Genomic DNA, 18500 nt, shown 5'->3' with positions numbered 1-18500 from the left:
CAACAAAACATGTCAAGATTACCATACCAATTTGAAAAATTATATTGGAAGGAGTCACAATTTTTGTCTAAACACCAACAACAACATTTTAATTTCATCTATCTCCTTCTCCTAAAAATAAATCCATTTGTCTCCTTCTACTAAAAAACAAAATTAATTCATCTATCGCCGTAAATTCTACGGTATCACCCTTTATTTAGAGATACAATATCACCCTTGAAATACATACTGCAAGTAGTCGCCAGCCATACCTTTTTCTTTTTTTCTTTATAAATGATATTTGTATAATTATTATGTGACAATTTTTGGAATAACTCTTTCTCATATTCTCGTTGTACTCTTATTCTCTATATTGTTTTTGTCCTAAAAAAAGAGGGAAGAAGAAAGTTGGAGCAAGTTCTGAAGCAATGCTTGCTCTAGTTGGACTATTAAAAGAAAGTACATCAATTGATATAAGAGGTAAGTATTGTAAAAGCCATATTAGTGAAATCAATGTGTCTCACTCATGAAATTAAACATGTCAAAATTTGACAAGAGTGCAGAGGCAAATCCTATTTCATTTGACAAAAATATCTAAAATCGTCCATAATACCATGCTTAAGTGCAAAATCCTCAAGAGCTTATCTTTCACCTTTCAACAAGTAACCACCAAGAAAGACTGACTAAACTGTTTCCAGAGGCCCAGATCTGCATGCAAAATATAGAAAAAAAGTTATATGTTAATTGAATTGCAGAATTCAATAATTTTGATGTTAAATTTCCCATATAAACTAGACATCCAACACAAACACAATATAATACTTATTTCTCTAACTTTACAAAGTGGACCTTTTTTTCTCTCTTGGTACACCATATATGGGGCCCTGATAACATATTACATATATATTAGATAAAAGTAAACGACCATTGATCATTGATGGTGAGAACAATGCAGAAAAGTAAAAGACAGACAAGGATTCCTTTAAGAAAACAACTACTTATAAAACCTTGGTATGCGCCTGTTACCCAATGGTTATGCATCAAATCTGAGTTTAGCATACAAGTGGCCATAAAATGGATAAGCATTGATCTAATGATAGTCATAAACAAGTTTAATAGATATATATAAATAAGCAGGTAAACAAGTATTAACTTTTAAATTGTGCAGCAAGACAAAGTCATGAATTTAACAGTAGCTCATAGTTCAAAGTTCAAACCACTAAATCAAGCAGCAACAAGCGCGGTAGAGAAACTACTACTTACATAGTCTATATGTTTTCAAAAACTGAAAGTTGACATGTTGCAGAGGCCTTTGGGAATTGGGATACCATTCTTTCTATTTTCAGCGGCTCACTTTCGCACTTGATTGTCATAGTTTATAAATTTTGTGCATTTCTCAAAATATATTCTACCAACCGAAGCTCATTTTTCCATCCTAAGAAGTCCTGAATAATGCAAGTTGTAAGGCATGAAAAAAGGCATTGTGGAACAAATTCCAGTTCCTCCCAACTTTCTTGATCATCTTCTCCATCCGACGTTGCCACGTTAAATGCCTATTAATATTAGACATTCATTAAAACAAAACATAAAGATGTGTTAAGAAAAGATAAACTAAATATGATTCTTAAAACTTCACAAACCTGACAAAGTTTGAGAATTTGAAGCTTAGGGCATACGTGGAGCACATGTAACACCGTATACCAAAAATCGTGAATCTCCAAGTGGGTCAAATTATGAAAGATATAAATGTCATCATAAGGACGCTGCAGCCGATTCACTTAAATTATTCAGAAAGACACACTATCAAATCAGGGCAAAGTTCTCAAAAGAAAATGCATTAGAATAACATTTCTACTGTGTTGTCCATCCCACTCCATCAATGTATTGTGTTCAATTATTTGTGTGTAAATTAGACATTAACACCGGACACAACACTTATATGTGTGTAAATTATTTGAAAACAGAAACAATGAAAAATATTGAGTATCATGCATCATATTCACATTAAAACGGACCTCTCTGTTTGTGTACAATATTGTATCAATGCTCAGAGACTCTGAATTAGAAAATGCTCTTGCCGGAAAATCACACCAAAATGCACTGGTATGTGGTCTAGTCAATTTGGGAAAGCTTAAGTTTTTATACTCTTGAATGGTAAGATAATCTTTCACATCATAGAAGTATATATCAGATGCTAGTGGGCAATTTGGGAAGAAACTTATAAAAGTTACCATTATCGAGATGGAGATGAAGATGGTTGAGTTTGCGTTGAACAACAAGGTTGATCCATTTAGTGACATTGGGAAAGCTAAGATGATAAGCAAGATTAGGGTTACTGTAATGAATGTGTAGGTGGAAAGTGTTGATGAAATTGGTGTCAAGAGCGATTAAAACAGAAAAGAGAAACTCGTTGAAAGTGTAATTGGATTGAATGCCATTTACTTTGATGTTGGGGAAAATGAGATTAGGAACATGGTGCCAGTGCCATAGATGAATCCATCTCTTTGAAAGAATGCTTGTTGCAACTGATTCCTTGGTTGTGAGAAATGAGAGAATGTGAATCAGAATCTCGTCCGGTAAGTTGCTGATTCTCGTTCGCACTGATACTAATCTTGAAATTCTCTGTCGCGCCATTTCTTCTTCAAATAATTTGCAAGAACAGTTCTTTTCTTGAGGAGGGTGAAGACTGAAGTGTAATGCTGGCGTGGCGGAAAGAGAAGAAGGTAGGGGAAGTAATTACGAGGGAAAAGAAAGGTGATTGATTTGCTTGGGAAATGAGACATTAGGGAGGAGTATTATGGGAAGTAAATATATAAGTGATGGAATCAGGTTTCATTGTTATGGGTTGAAAGATGCTAGGTACCCTGGGGCTGGGTTAGAGGAGTTTATGTCACACATAGGACAGGACATAGACCACTTGGTAAGCTTAGACACCCTAAACTTTTCAACTTTAGTAATCATTTTATTCTACAAATGGCCCAATTTCAGTGAGTAACGGAGTTTGGATCGAAGAACATATACACTGTGGCCATTCGAGGTTGCATTATCGCGACTACCAAAACAAAACCCCTAAAAGACACCAACATATTTCTCTGACCAGCGACAGTTTACAGGTTCCGTATTCTTGGTCGGTGCAATGGGTTGCCGTGTCTGATTGACATTTATCAAGGCTATTGTTGAGAGTCTGTTGGTGTAGAGATGTTCTCTATGGTGTAGGAGCCTAGCTCTGATAGGAGTGTTCACACTCTAGTTTATCTTTTCTTTTCTACTATTCTACCATTGTAAAGCCTTTAGCTCACCTTTATCATTCAATAAAATGCAGTTCTTTATCTTGATTTTACGGGTTCCATCGTATCAAAATAATGGTAAACACACATTTGTGGAGTCTTCCACGTTTTGCTTATATTACTTTTTAGCTACTCCCATCTGTGAAATTTTGTTGCAACTCTCCTTACACGGGGATGTAATATATCTGATTTTGCATTTCGTAACTACAACTGGTTTGGTATTTGGATTGGAATTTTATATTGTAGCTATCATTGACTGCATACTGGTTTATGTTGTGAATTCGGACAAAATCACACCAATGAATAACAAAGATGTGTGGAGCAAAGGAAGTGGTAATCAATAAATAAAGTGTCTCCAAGCAACAACAACAAAAACAGATCTAAATCTAAGTGTAGAGCAACACCACAAGCATAATCAAAGCAATAAAGATAAGCAATGAAAGAAAGGAACAAACACACCAAGATGGTAACCCAGTTCGGTCCAATATGACCTACTCTGGGGGAGAGAGCAGCCCTCCAATCCACTAAGATGAAAGTGATACAAATGGGTTACAAGAAATTAGCTTAAAAGCTCACAAAAGAACAAGACCTAATTTCTACCCATTTTCATGTCACCCACACTCACAATGAATCCTAAGAGAAAACACAAAAGGAAGCTTTTGATCCTTCCAATGGTGAAATCTCACTACCCAAGGTGTTTACAATGTTTCCCAACCCAAGAGATCCTCACTACAAAGACACTCAACCCTAAAGTTACCTCCTTTGTAATCCAAGTTTCTCTCTCTTCAAGCTCTCCTTCAAAATCTGCAAAGAAACACTTATATAGCAGTCTTCAGCTGTCAAAATCGTGTCACGTTTGTCCAAATCGTGACACGTTTGATACGTACGACCCAAGGTACGACCAACCTTATCCTGAAAACGTGCCCAGCAAGCCGAAAATCGTGTCACGTTTTCCCAAAATCGTGCCACGATTATACACCAGCAAAACATGCTTTCGGCATAGCCAAAATCGTGACACGTTGATGAAATCGTGTCACGATTTCTGTTTCTCAAAACCACAAATTTGAAGCCAAAACAACATTCTCCACCTTGACTTCTAATTTGGTGATGATGTCAGTTTAACCATCAACCACCATGCTGCTCTCTCCAAAAGGGAATTACTCTTCAACAAACTTGATCAAGTCCAAGCAATGCTTGAACCTTGATCTAGGCAATGACTTGGTAAACACATCCGCCGGATTCTCTTCCGATGCCACTTTTTCCACCACAATCTCTTTTGCTTCAATCATGTCTCTAACAAAGTGCAAGCGAATGTCAATGTGCTTTGTCCTCTCATGATACACTTGATGATTCGCCAAGTGAATGGCGCTTTGGCTATCACAATGTATCTTCACACATTCTTGAGTAATTCCTAACTCACCAATCATCCCTTTCAACCATATGGCCTCTTTCACCCCTTCAACAAGGGCAATGTACTCCGCTTGAGTGGTAGATAATGCCACCACGGATTGTTGATTTGCCTTCCAACTAATAGCCGTGCCATAAAGAGTAAACACAAAACCCGATAGAGATTTTCTTGTGTCCACATTGCCCGCATAGTCCGCATCAACATACCCCTCCAAAGCATCTTCATCTTGAGCTGCTCTTGTGTATTTCAAACCGCACTTCAAAGACCCGTTTAAATACCTCAACACCCACTTCAAAGCTTGCCAATGCACAATACCCGGATTTGCCAAAAACCGACTCACAATGCTAACCGTATAAGCTAAGTCCGGCCTACTACAAACCATTCCATACATGATGCTTCCAACCCCACTTGCATAGGGAGTACTTTCCATCGCTTGCTTCTCATCCTCGGATTGAGGACATTGTTTTATGGACAACTTTGTGTGGTGACCCAAGGGAGTGCTCACGGTTTTAGAGTTTGTCATTCTAAAACGCTCCACCACCTTCTTCAAATAACTAAGTTGAGATAAGAAAAGTTCACCTTTGTCACGATTCCTCAAGATATCAATTCCAAGAACTCTCTTTGCCGGACCAAGATCTTTCATCTCAAATTCACCATTTAACTTTTCTTTGAGCTTCACAATCTCATCCTTGCTAGAGCTTGCCATCAAGATATCATCCACATATAGAAGAAGGTAGAGAATGACTTTCTCACCCCTCTTCAACATGTACACACAAGAATCATACCCGCTTCTCACAAAGCCGGTCTTCAAAAGAAATTCATCAAACCGACGATACCATTGCCTTGGGCTTTGCTTCAACCCATACAAAGATTTCTTCAAAAGACATACCTTAGACTTATCCTCCACAAAACCTTCCGGTTGCTCCATGTAGATTGTCTCTTCAAGGTCACCATGTAAGAAAGCGGTCTTTACATCCATTTGTTCCAACTCAAGATTGAATTGATTCACAATAGCCATAAGTATCCTTATGGAACAATGTTTCACCACCGGTGAGAAGATCTCATTGTAGTCGATCCCCTCCACTTGAGTAAAACCCTTGGCCACAAGTCTTGCTTTGTACCTAGGACCTTCAACTCCCGGAATACCTTCCTTTTTCTTGAAGATCCACTTGCATCCAACTACCCTTTGGTGTTTAGGTAGCTTCACAAGTTTCCAAGTTTGGTTCTTTTCCAATGAATCCATCTCTTCATTCACCGCCTTCAACCAATACTTGCTTTCTTTGCTCTCAAATGCCTCCTTGAAGTTTCTAGGCTCCGAGTCTTGCACATCTTCAGCCGCATTTAGAGCAAAACACACCAAGTCCGCATAACCATATCTTCTAGGTGCCGTAATGGTCCTCCTTTCTCTATCTCTAGCCAAAAGATAATCGGGATCCACTACCGGTTGAGTCCCACTTGTATCCGATGTTGAAGCTTCATCTTCCACATCATCTTTCTCTTCATTTGGAAGCTCTACCTCAAACTGAGTTTCCTCCACCATTGTTTCCGGTTCTAAAGTCTCTAGGTCTTTACACTTCATCCCCATACGGGTCTCATCAAAGGTAACATCCCTACTAATCAAGACTTTTGATCCTCCACAAGAGTCCAATTTCCACAACTTGTAACCCTTCACACCTTCCGGATAACCAATGAAGACACATTTCAAAGCTCTAGGCTCAAGCTTGTCTTGCTTGATATGCGCATATGCCAAAGCTCCGAAAACCTTCAAAGAGGAGTAATCTGCCGGTTTCCCACTCCATACCTCCATAGGTGTCTTGAAGTCTATTCCCGTTGATGGACATCTATTGATCAAATAAGCAGCAGTTGTCACTGCTTCACCCCAGAAACTCTTAGGTAACCCAGCTCCTAGAAGCATGCACCTCACCCGCTCCAAAAGGGTCCTATTCATCCGTTCAGCAAGACCATTTTGTTGCGGTGTTCTCGGTACGGTTCTATGCCTCTTGATTCCTTTTAACCTGCAAAACTCATTAAATTGCTCTGAAACAAACTCCAGGCCATTGTCAGTTCTCAAACCTTTTAGTTTAGTTCCCATTTGATTTTCTATGAGAGTGTGCCATTCCTTAAACTTCTCAAATGTGTCACTTTTGTTTTTCAAAACAAAGACCCACACTCTCCTAGAATAATCATCAATGATGGAAAGAAAATAGGAACCCCCTCCATGAGTAAGAGTCTTGGAAGGACCCCAAAGGTCCGAATGCACATACTCAAAAGGTCTACTAGAATGATGCATACCACTACCAAACTTCACTCTATGTTGCTTGCCTAGTATGCAATGCTCACAAAATTCTAGCTTGTCCAATTTATCTTTTCCTAGCAAACCTTGTTTAGCTAGTTCAACTAAACCTCTTTCACTAACATGCCCCAATCTCAAATGCCACAATTCAGAATTATTATGAGGTACAACACTAGCTACCGATGCATTACCAATTACTATGGAACCATCTAAAATGTATAAGCCATTCATTTTAGACCCTTTAACCGTAATCAATGCACCATGCGAAATTTTACAAACCCCATGCTCAATTCTAGTGCTATAACCTAGACTATCAAACATGCTAAGGGAAATTAAATTTCGCTTAAGTTCGGGAACAAACCTCACATCCTTTAAAAGGAATTCACGGCCATCAAACATCTTTAGACGAACGGTGCCCATGCCTTGGACTTTGCACGCTTTGTTATTTCCGAGTCGAACAACTCCTCCTTCTTTTAGAGCCAAAGTCTCAAAATATTCCTTCCTAGGACACATGTGATAAGAGCATCCCGATTCCAAAACCCAACTCTTCTCCGGTTCCCAACTTGTGACCACTAGTGCACCCGCACTCTCATAACCATCTTCATCGGACGCCACCGCAACTTGAACGGAAGAACTACCATTGCCCCCTTTATCCGGGCAATCCTTCTTGTAGTGACCTTGCTTATGACAAAGAAAGCATTTATACTTTGATTTGTCAAAGCCCTTGGACTTAGACTTGGACCTCGACTTCCCCTTGCCTTTTCCTCTTTGCTCACTTCTCCCTCTTGTAACATTCAAGCCTTCACCACCATCATCAACCTTCAAGTCCTTGAACTTGGTCAATTCCTTGGTTCTCAAAGCCGATTGGACCTCCTCCAAAGTAGTGGTGCCCTCCTTACCATAAAGGATGGTATCCTTGAAATGCTCAAAAGACTTTGGTAATGAACAAAGTAACAACAAAGCCTTATCCTCATCTTCCATATTAACTTCAATGTTGGCCAAATCATCAAGAATTTTGTTAAATTCCGCCAATTGCTCCGAGATTGTTTTAGACTCCACCATCCTAAATGAATAGAGTTGTTGTTTCAAGAGTTGCCTATGAGCCAACGATTTCGTCATGTACAATGACTCCAACTTAGCCCACATCGACGCCGCGGTAGCCTCCCTCGCGACATCCCTTAAAACCTTATCTCCGAGACATAAAACAATGGCACTCTTTGCCTTGTCTATCATCTCACGCTTCTCCGCTTGTGTCAAATGTGCCGGCATCGCCGCTTCACCCTTCAATGCTTCTACACACTTTTGTTGTGTCAAAACCGCTTGCATCTTAACCTTCCACAACCCGAAATCATTACTTCCGGTGAACTTCTCGATGTCCCACTTTGAACCCATGATACCAACTTTACCAATTCACGCCTATGCCCCACGGTGGGCGCCAATTGTTGTGAATTCGGACAAAATCACACCAATGAATAACAAAGATGTGTGGAGCAAAGGAAGTGGTAATCAATAAATAAAGTGTCTCCAAGCAACAACAACAAAAACAGATCTAAATCTAAGTGTAGAGCAACACCACAAGCATAATCAAAGCAATAAAGATAAGCAATGAAAGAAAGGAACAAACACACCAAGATGGTAACCCAGTTCGGTCCAATATGACCTACTCTGGGGGAGAGAGCAGCCCTCCAATCCACTAAGATGAAAGTGATACAAATGGGTTACAAGAAATTAGCTTAAAAGCTCACAAAAGAACAAGACCTAATTTCTACCCATTTTCATGTCACCCACACTCACAATGAATCCTAAGAGAAAACACAAAAGGAAGCTTTTGATCCTTCCAATGGTGAAATCTCACTACCCAAGGTGTTTACAATGTTTCCCAACCCAAGAGATCCTCACTACAAAGACACTCAACCCTAAAGTTACCTCCTTTGTAATCCAAGTTTCTCTCTCTTCAAGCTCTCCTTCAAAATCTGCAAAGAAACACTTATATAGCAGTCTTCAGCTGTCAAAATCGTGTCACGTTTGTCCAAATCGTGACACGTTTGATACGTACGACCCAAGGTACGACCAACCTTATCCTGAAAACGTGCCCAGCAAGCCGAAAATCGTGTCACGTTTTCCCAAAATCGTGCCACGATTATACACCAGCAAAACATGCTTTCGGCATAGCCAAAATCGTGACACGTTGATGAAATCGTGTCACGATTTCTCTGTTTCTCAAAACCACAAATTTGAAGCCAAAACAACAGTTTACATTAGTATATTGCTATCAAACATATGGTTTGGTATTTGGTTTGCATCGTGCCAATGCAACTAATTTACCTGCTTTTGCATTATGTTACTTTTACTACTGATTTTCACACTGTTTGCATTTTTCCTTTTCTTTATTAGTTATTACCACTTTGATCTATACAGTCATCAACTTGGAATTGAGTTGTAGATATCTGCACTTGCTTGTAAGAGTTGTACAATAGAGAACATATGGTATTTGGTTTGCACAGTTAATTGATGTGTAGAGTTTGGGGTCAACATTTGGAAAGAGAGTTAGATTATGTTCTTGTATCAGTCACATTTTCTGCAACTGTAGTTGCGTCAGTCACGTTCTTCATTTGTAATTTCAAGGTTAACAGCATAACTTCAACAACAATTTAAAACCACGCTCAGACTCAGGCCTGCTTCCTACGTTTTTGTTCCTTCGGCTCAAGCTTCTCAACTCTCACGTGCCCCTTTTTTAAGCTATTGGTTTAGATCATTAGTCATTTGACTCTGACACGTACCATGTTAGCATGAGGTCCATACATTCTCAATTTACGTAGACTTTGGTTCTTAATTTGTTCCAAACAATGTTGGATTTTAAAATAGAAAGAAGAAAACGGATAGATTTGGAGAATAAAAATATTGGTCCTCAACTAAAATTACTATAGTACACTAGTAACAAACCCGTGCTGACGCACGAGTACAGTAAACGTTTGTTATTTGTAAAAAATCATTAATTTATATAATATATTATAAATAATTATCATAGGTATAACAAAAGTTATAAACGAAAAGTTGAAAATGTAGAAGTCAAGAATACTTAACCAGTTTGGTTTGTTCAAAGTATTTCCACCATAACAACTTCTCTCGTGTATCATAGTTAGTTTAGTCAAATAACAACCCATCCCGTGCATTTAGATCTACAATTTGTGGATCTGAAATTTTACTCAATGCTCGCTTCTCCCATGCATTTTATTTATTTACAATATTTTAGACAACATCCATTTATCATGAGCATTTTATCAGGAGAGTTCAATATAATTTTAGAATTAAATTGATGTAATATTCTAAATAGTATACACGTTTTATCAGGAACAATTTTTTATAAATGACAACTTGTCCCATGTATCAAACTTAATTTAGTCAGAGATAACTTATCACGTGCATTTGAGTTACTTCTGATATTTGAATCAATGCTCGCTTCTCTCATGCATTTTATTTATTCACGATATTATAGACAATGTCCATTTATCCCGTGCATTTTAGTTGATGAGGATTCGATATAATTATAGAGTTAAAATGATGTGATATTCTAAATAGTATAAACGTTTTATCAAGAATTGATTTTAATAAATGACAACTTGTCATGTGAATCAAAGTTAATTTAGTCAGTGTCAACTTATCTTGTACATTTGAGTTAATTCTAAAATTTTAGTCAATGCCCACTTCTCCTATGCATTTTATATATTTACGAAATTTTAGACAATGTCCATTTGTCCCGTGCATATTAGTTGATGAGAGTTCAATATAATTGTAGAATTAAAGTGATGTGATATTCTAAATAGTAAAACGTTTTCGCAAGAACAATTTTTTATAAATATCAACTTCTCCCGTGTACCAAAGTTATTTTTGTCAGTGACAACTTATCCTGTACATTTGAGTTACTTATGTCATTGCCCGCTTCTCCCGTGCATTTTTTTATTTACGATATTTTAGACAATCTCACTTATCTCGTGCATTTTAGAAGATGACAATTCAATATTATTGTAGAATTGAAGCGAGGTGATATTCTAGATAGTATAAACGTTTTATCAGGAAGAATTTTTTATAAATTACAACTTGTTCAGATATCAAAGTTAATTTAGTCGGTGTCAATTTATCTTGTACATTTGTGTTAATTCTGAATTTTTTGTCATTGCCCACTTCTCCCATGCATTTTATATATTTACAAAATTTTAGACAATGCTCACTTATCTCTTTAATTTTAGTTGATGAGAGTTCAATATAATTGTAGAATTAAAGTGATGTGATATTCTAAATAGTATAAACATTTTTGCTAGATCAATTTTTTATAAATGACAATTTGTCTCGTGTATCAAAGTTAGTTTAGTCGGTGACAACTCATACCATGCATTTGAGTTACTTTTGGAATTTTCCTGACCGTTTCTCTCATGCATTTTAGTTGTTTACAAAATTTTATATAATATCCATTTATCCCGTGCATTTAGGAGTGATGAATTAGTTATTGACAATTTTTCCGTGTATATTAATTATTTACTTGTTTATTTTGAATTATAATTATTTTAAAATTTGTTTAAGGGACGACTTGTCTCGTGTATGATAATTATTTTAAAATTTGTATCAGCGATGATTTGTCCCGTGTATAATAATTTTTAATAAACAACTTGTCCTGTGCATAATAATTATTACTAAATTTGTATTAGTGACTACTTATCCCATATATAATAATTATTTTAATAATAATTATTTTAAATTGTTAGCGGTGACAATCTATTCTATGTATAAAATTTATTTTAAAATTAATATCAATTACAACTTTTCCTAATACATATATTTAAATAATTAATTGAGTTCCTTGGAGAAAAAAATAATTAATCTCCCGTATACCATAAAAATTGAAGGGAACTTTTGGCAAAAAAGAAAATCTTGAGATGCAATAATTTTTAATAAGAAAAAATAAATAACAGGCATGGGCTTGTTTAAATTTCGGCCCAATAAAAACCAACAACCCAAATATAAATACCAAGAAAATCATAAACCAGTATTCATTTCAGCTTCCCTTCCTCTCTCTGTCTTCTCCGCCCCTAATAGAAACCCTAGCCGCTGCCACTCTCTTTCTGCCACCAACCCCTCCGTCCAGCCTCCTTTTTCCAAACGAAATGCATATTTTTGATGCTCCCTTCATCCTCTATCCTTATATCAAATCATAATTACAAAAGGAGGAATCTTGAAAATCAAGTAATTTTTTTTATTTGTTTGTAAACTTTGACCATTTTTTCTGTTGACCACCGTACTGAAATTTTCACCACCGTATCAGAATGTTTGCACAGTAACAACATGGTGCTATTTCTTCTCAACTTTATGCATGCAACAACATAAGAGATAGACATTAAAATGTAAGTATCAAATCTGGTTTGGATTTGGGAATTTTGTTTGCTAAAATGTTCCACAGGTAATTGAAATTTAGTTTCATCTACAATTTTAAGTTTCATCTACAATTTTAGAGATTTTTGAGGCATTTTCTTTCATCTGGCTATTGGTTTGTGTTGATACATTCTCATGAATTAACTTTGTTGATAAATTAAGCAAAAAAAAAAAAAAAATCTAAGCCATATGGATTTGCTTTTTTACTGTTTGCATTTCTCTTAATTGATTTTTGTAATAGAAGTTGTATGACATGATTTTAAAATACATGATTTTCTAGATCCAAAAACTCATGTGTAATTTTGTTTTTACAATGAATAAAAATTGGATGTATCATTTGTTCCTTTACATAACATAAATAAAGTAATGAATACATAATATTTTTATTTCCATATCTGTTCTGTAGAAAAAATATGTGAGCAAGACATTTATTTTTAATATATAATAACTAAAAATAGTGCTTAAATAGTGTTTTTTTATATAGTAACATTTGTTGAATCTCTAGAAATAGGTTAGCATAAAAAGACCATTTATCTTGTGTTTTGAAGAAAAGAAAACAGAAAGAGTTCAATTATCCTCAAGGCACTATTGACATGGATTTATCTCCTAGTTCATCTATCTGCAACAAAAAATTTCAAATTTTTTTCTACCACAACATTATACAAAAAAATAGTGACACCTATCACCACTGTTTTTTCTATTATTATTATGATAATTTTTTTATCACACATCAATTCCTCAACTGTTCACACGTGATATGTCATAACCACAAATCAATGACCCATCAACTTTTTCTTAAAAAAATACACATCAACTCTTTATTTATTGTTATTTATTAATAATGAATAGTTATTTTTTTAACCTAACCAAGTAAACATAATTTTTCATCTCTATGCACCAAAAAAAAAAAACTTAACCTCCTTTGCTTTTTCATCTCCTCCGTGTACCACCAATTACACCAACCACCTTTCAGTCACACCCATTTCACCTCCGGCGAGTTATATATATATTTTTTTTGAATATTATCCACCATTTCATTCTCCTCTCTTTCTTTTCAAATCAGATTTTCAGAAGGAGTTACCTTTAAAATTCATCACTTTTTTAACTCATAAAATTGAAAAATACATTTATGACCTGACCACATAGAAATATTAGTACTCTTCTAGCTGTTTTTCATCATTTATTTACCCTCTTTGATGTTTCTTGGAGAGATAGAACATTGTTTAACATTCCTACTAAGAAAAAAAAAATTCCACTGTTAAAACAAATGAAGTTAAAGATGACTATGACAAATAATGAGATTAGCATTTGAAGGATAGATATTTGAGCATTTGATTTTGTAACACAAGAAAGCATGTCTATGAATGAAAGTAGAAATGTGTCCAAACATGTATTTTATGTAGATTTTATTTTATTTCTTGAACTCTTATTTTGACTAATTAGTTATATATATTTTTTTTCAAAACAGCAAGTATTACTAAAATCCAATAGAAATGGAAGAAAAAAAAAAGAAAGGATCGTTCACTTACCCATGTTTTCTCATCATTTACTTCTGCTTTTCTTTTAACTTGTATGTGCTTTTCTTCTTGTTTTATAGTTTGCTGGAGACACAAGAAGATCATTCAACATTCTTGTAACATATATGAAGTAGAGATATCTAAGATAAGAAGATGAGAAGATGCAAAAGCTATAAAATGTGTCCACTCACTTCTTCTCCCACTTATTCATTGTTTTATTTCCTCTTATATGTATATTGTTTCTTATGCATTCATGGAGAATCTTACAAAAAAAGAAGCTTCATTTAACATGTTATAGAGATTTGATATGAAGAGGGAAAAAAATTAAAGACAATGCACAACCAAAAAGTGATTTTATTATCATCTTCATACCTTTGTGATGATAAAAGAAGTTTCATTTATCTTCATGTGTTCAAGATTTTTCTGCAAAATAGAGATGAAAAAATGGTTAGAAAAAATTGAGAAGAAAAAATAGTATACATAAAAACAGTGAAAGAAGAAAAAGGGAGAATGATATAATAGTGAAGGAGTATTAGATGATATATAAAAGAGTATTTGAATTTTGAAATTTGAATTTTTGCCCCCCAAGAGTACAACTTGCAGCATTGGTAAATGATATAAATGCTGACGCAAAAGTAATTTATCTAGTTGCAATGTAAGTGAAAGATTGTTTTTGTAGAGCAAATAAACTAAACCAAATGCCTTTAGTAGTTACATGACATCATCATAGTTAATTTTGGTCATTTAGTTCAATAAAGTATTTTTTAGACAACTTTTACCCTCAATTGTGTGATTTGGCAAGCAACCAGCTTAGGGTAATAATATATTTTCCACAACATCTTCTCTTCTTATATTAAGAGAGATAATCTGGTCTAACTTATACACCATCACAATCATTTAATAAATAACAAATAATCCATATTATATTAAGAAAATAATGCATTTTCTTGGTCCCACACAGAATCATTCTCCTCCATGAGAAGGTAAATGGTTCTCCAAAACATCTACTCTTGGTTTCTCACAACTAACAGAAAACTCATCACCAGGTGTATACTAAACAGGCCAACCTCCCAAGTTCTTCAACTTCATCAATTATTAAATCCTGTTTTGCCACCGTTTCCACAAGCAAAGAAGCAAAAGCAGCAAAAGGCAATGCTTCAGAAAACTCAAGACTAGCGATGGCAATTTTACTCATCTGGCTTCTCAACACCTTACGTACTGGTAATTGTTCTTCTTCCTTTGTCTGTTCAGCTGACACACTTTTGGTTTTCCAATCTAATAAAGCTGAAGAATCGGTTTTAACACTTGTGAGTGAGCTATTTCCATGTGAGGAGGCTATGGTGGCGAGCATGTCGTTAGCTTGGATCTCATTGGAGCCTAAGAAGAGTCGTGGTTGAGATTTTATGGCTGTGTTGAGGTCTTTTAATGCTTCATGTAGATGATCAGAGAGTACTTCTGGTGAGCAATGGCGCCGACTTCTTATGCTGTTGGCTAGTTCTATTAGTGCTTTTGATACCTCTGCTGCTAGCCTTATGCAAGGGTCCTTGAACAGGACTCGAACAGATTGTGGTGTCTGAAAAGGATAATAAATCAAATTAAAAGGAGAAAATACTAGAAAAGCTACAGCAGCCATTCTACTAGACGTGGATACAGTTAAATGATTTCTGTGATCAATCGTTTGTGTTCATATAAGCGTTTATTTATCTGTTTTCTTTAAAGACGAATGATGCATCCTTTTTCATATTTCTACAGTTAATAGTATCTTAAAATTTTCTAAATTGTGGCGTGAAGGTTGCCCCCATTTTACGCGGGAGACATTTGGAGGGTGAAGTTTAGACTTATCTCTGAGTGGCTTGATGACAGGTTTCCTAACAACATAATTTGATACCGTCTTAAAATTTGGATTCTGGTATCACTCAATTCCAAAAGCTAATTCACGGGGTGGCGATTGTCCCACTTATAAATATAACTACTATTTGGACTAATCAAAATGGTAATTCCATCAAAGAATATAAAGGCATCACTTTCATTTATCAAATGAGATACTAAATCGTGATCAGGTACAGATTCACAAAAATGGTCAAAATTATGTTATGAACTCAAATGTTGCCCTACCTGAATTTCTGTTCTCAAACAGCCATGTAGAGCTACCACTGTATACCCGAATTGGCGAAGAACAGTTCCAACTTTTACATACTGTTGCGATGGGAATTTGTGACAGTACCTAGAATGCCTTGGCTCCCAACTTGCATGTAATGCCTAATAATTGAAAACACAATCATTTGAAGATCAAGATATTCTTCTAAGCGAATTAACAACTGATATATGATCTTTTTGAATAAATAAATATTTATTAGGCACAAAATACTTATGAATCATTTAGTTTTGTTTGACTTAGTACACATAATTTGTGGTATCTTGCGTTTATACAAGAATTTCCCATGAAGACCAGCTTTTAGTGTGACCTTATTATACACCGAATATTTTAGAATGAAATAAAATAAAATTGATAGCTTACCAGTGTTTCATCTGTGGACTTTGAATCCAAAACAGCCCTATAACCTTTGAATATTAGACCTTCAGATGATTTTATATCACCAGAAACTTCAATTTCTCCACAAAAATATTCATTGACACAAGCTGCAATATTTCACACCTCAAGTAAAATGTTAAGATACAACGTAATAAAACAACGATGTTATGAATGTGTTATGAATTTGGCATACCTTCAATAGATTTGGCTAGTCCTTCAAGTTTAAAAGCTGTGGAATGATGAAGGTCTTCCCCTGACCATTTTGGAAATACTAAAAGACTCATGAAAAGACAAATGGCACAACCAATGGCTATGGTGTAGAATCGGTCACGTGCCATCTTCAAGACATGATCATCCCGGTAACTCGAAACAGTTAACAAGTTGAAGGTTAAGAGGAATATAACCACACCATAATCATAATTCTTCTTTATATAAGGAATGAACCTCATATATGTGGCTGTAGATCCTGCCAGACACAACAAATTAACATGACACAAATAATTTCGATAAAAGTTTTTGAATTGGTTACAATTGAGGCCTCAAGACTAACTACAAGATAGTGAAAAGAAGGTTAAATTTTGAGTGATGACAAATTAAACAATAGAAAGTATATTTTGACAACAAATATTGTCGGATACTATATAAGCATAAATTTTGAGTTTTGTATTTGTTTTCTCTCTTTCAATCACATCGAAGGTGTTAGAATCGTGATGCTCAAATAACAACACTATACATATATGAGTAATATTTGAGAAGTTTAAAACAAAGGGAATTTTTCATGGCATTAACATTAGTAGAACCGTTTTGGTTATCGAATATATACCTATTATAAAAACTGCACCTGAAATGAAAACAGCATGAAGGATCTGACAGAAAATACTTTTTTTTTTTTGACCAGTTGCATTTGCAACATAATCAAGAAGAAATGCCAATAATCCTGCTAATAGTGTCCCCAATCCTCTATTTAGCCCTTTGCATAAAGTTGCCCCTGCCATTAAAACAAATTAAAGTCATCAATACACCATGTGTCTATGTTGCTATATCGTTTCTATCATGGTTTTAAATTGCAGTATTCATCCACAATTGCTGCCGTATCGGTCACATTTATTTGTATTTTTTCGCCATTATCATGGATGAAAAGGTACAAAACAAGACTATTTGAGTTTAGATAGGATCTGATACCTGCAGTGAACTCGAAAACCAGGACGACAGTCATGACAGCCCAAATAGCATGTTCGCCAATCCCTTTAAAGAGTGGCTCCAATATGCAAAGCAATGATACAAGAGTAAGAGATAAACCAACTTTGAATGCATGGATCACCCTTCTTGGATCATCACATCCCACCTTCCAAGTAGTCTTCCAAGCTGAACACGGAAACCTTTTAAGCCTCTCACCAAAAACATGCATACGTTTCTTCCATTTCTCAAGGTTTTCGCCACTCTCATTCCTAGCCATAGCCATTTCAAGGCCATCATGAACTTTCGGAATCATTTCTTATAAAAGGGCCAGGTCTTATTATACTGATAATAGTGTAAGTAGCAAAGAAATATTTTTAGAAAAATGGTGATTTCTAGATGTATGATGCTGAGAACTCTAACCTTCTACAACAGACATGAACTTTATATGGTTGTTATCTACTAAACTAGTTAGGAAAATGAATGTCTGTGCCAATTACCATTTTACCCTTATTGGGGGTATTTTGGTAAAATAATTATTTGTCTTGCTTGCCCTATATATATGTGTAAAGAGAAAGAAAAAAAAACAGAAAAAAGGGAAAAGAGAGAGAGGGTCGGGAAGCAGAGAAAGAAAGGGGATGAGAGAAAGAGAGAAACGATTTCTCTCCCTAAAACTCATGTTCTTCCTTCTTCTTCCTTCTTCCGTTTTCATTTCTGCTTCATCAAAGGTAGTAACAACCCTTCTTCTTTTGTTTTTCATTTTCATTTTCTTCTTCATCAAAGTTAATTTCTGGGGTTGATTAATTTATTTAGTTTTTCAGCAATCTAATGCCATGCATGTCTCAGATAGAATGAATTTTGTGTGTAATCTGTTTTATTTTTG

The 18500-nt window shown here is 35.4% G+C and overlaps 1 long non-coding RNA gene and 2 pseudogenes across 4 annotated transcripts; 1 reads left to right on the top strand and 2 right to left on the bottom strand.

Moving 5' to 3' along the window:
- Positions 1-515: 515 nt before the first annotated feature.
- On the bottom strand, positions 516-2613 carry LOC146901275 (FBD-associated F-box protein At3g52670-like; annotated as a pseudogene). Its single transcript, XR_015023237.1, has 4 exons — positions 1995-2613; positions 1620-1742; positions 1311-1532; positions 516-689 (listed from the first exon to the last, which is right to left on the bottom strand). The product of XR_015023237.1 is annotated as an FBD-associated F-box protein At3g52670-like (transcript).
- A 9123-nt stretch (positions 2614-11736) lies between these two features.
- LOC146901274 (uncharacterized) lies at positions 11737-14309 on the top strand. 2 transcript variants are annotated; one of them, XR_015021742.1, is made up of 2 exons: positions 11737-12363; positions 13989-14309. It is a non-coding gene; the product is annotated as an uncharacterized LOC146901274 (long non-coding RNA). The 2 variants fall into 2 exon arrangements; XR_015021743.1 differs by having other exon boundaries at positions 11737-12419.
- A 467-nt stretch (positions 14310-14776) lies between these two features.
- On the bottom strand, positions 14777-18073 carry LOC146901273 (aluminum-activated malate transporter 12-like; annotated as a pseudogene). Its single transcript, XR_015021740.1, has 6 exons — positions 17624-18073; positions 17265-17429; positions 16635-16907; positions 16427-16548; positions 16024-16167; positions 14777-15481 (listed from the first exon to the last, which is right to left on the bottom strand). The product of XR_015021740.1 is annotated as an aluminum-activated malate transporter 12-like (transcript).
- Between the last annotated feature and the right edge of the window lie 427 nt (positions 18074-18500).

This window comes from Medicago sativa, chromosome 8, assembly GCF_051527215.1.
Source record: "Medicago sativa cultivar Bolivia chromosome 8, Bolivia_mono, whole genome shotgun sequence".
NCBI lineage: Eukaryota > Viridiplantae > Streptophyta > Magnoliopsida > Fabales > Fabaceae > Medicago > Medicago sativa.
This window is presented reverse-complemented; position numbering and strand designations above follow the sequence as displayed.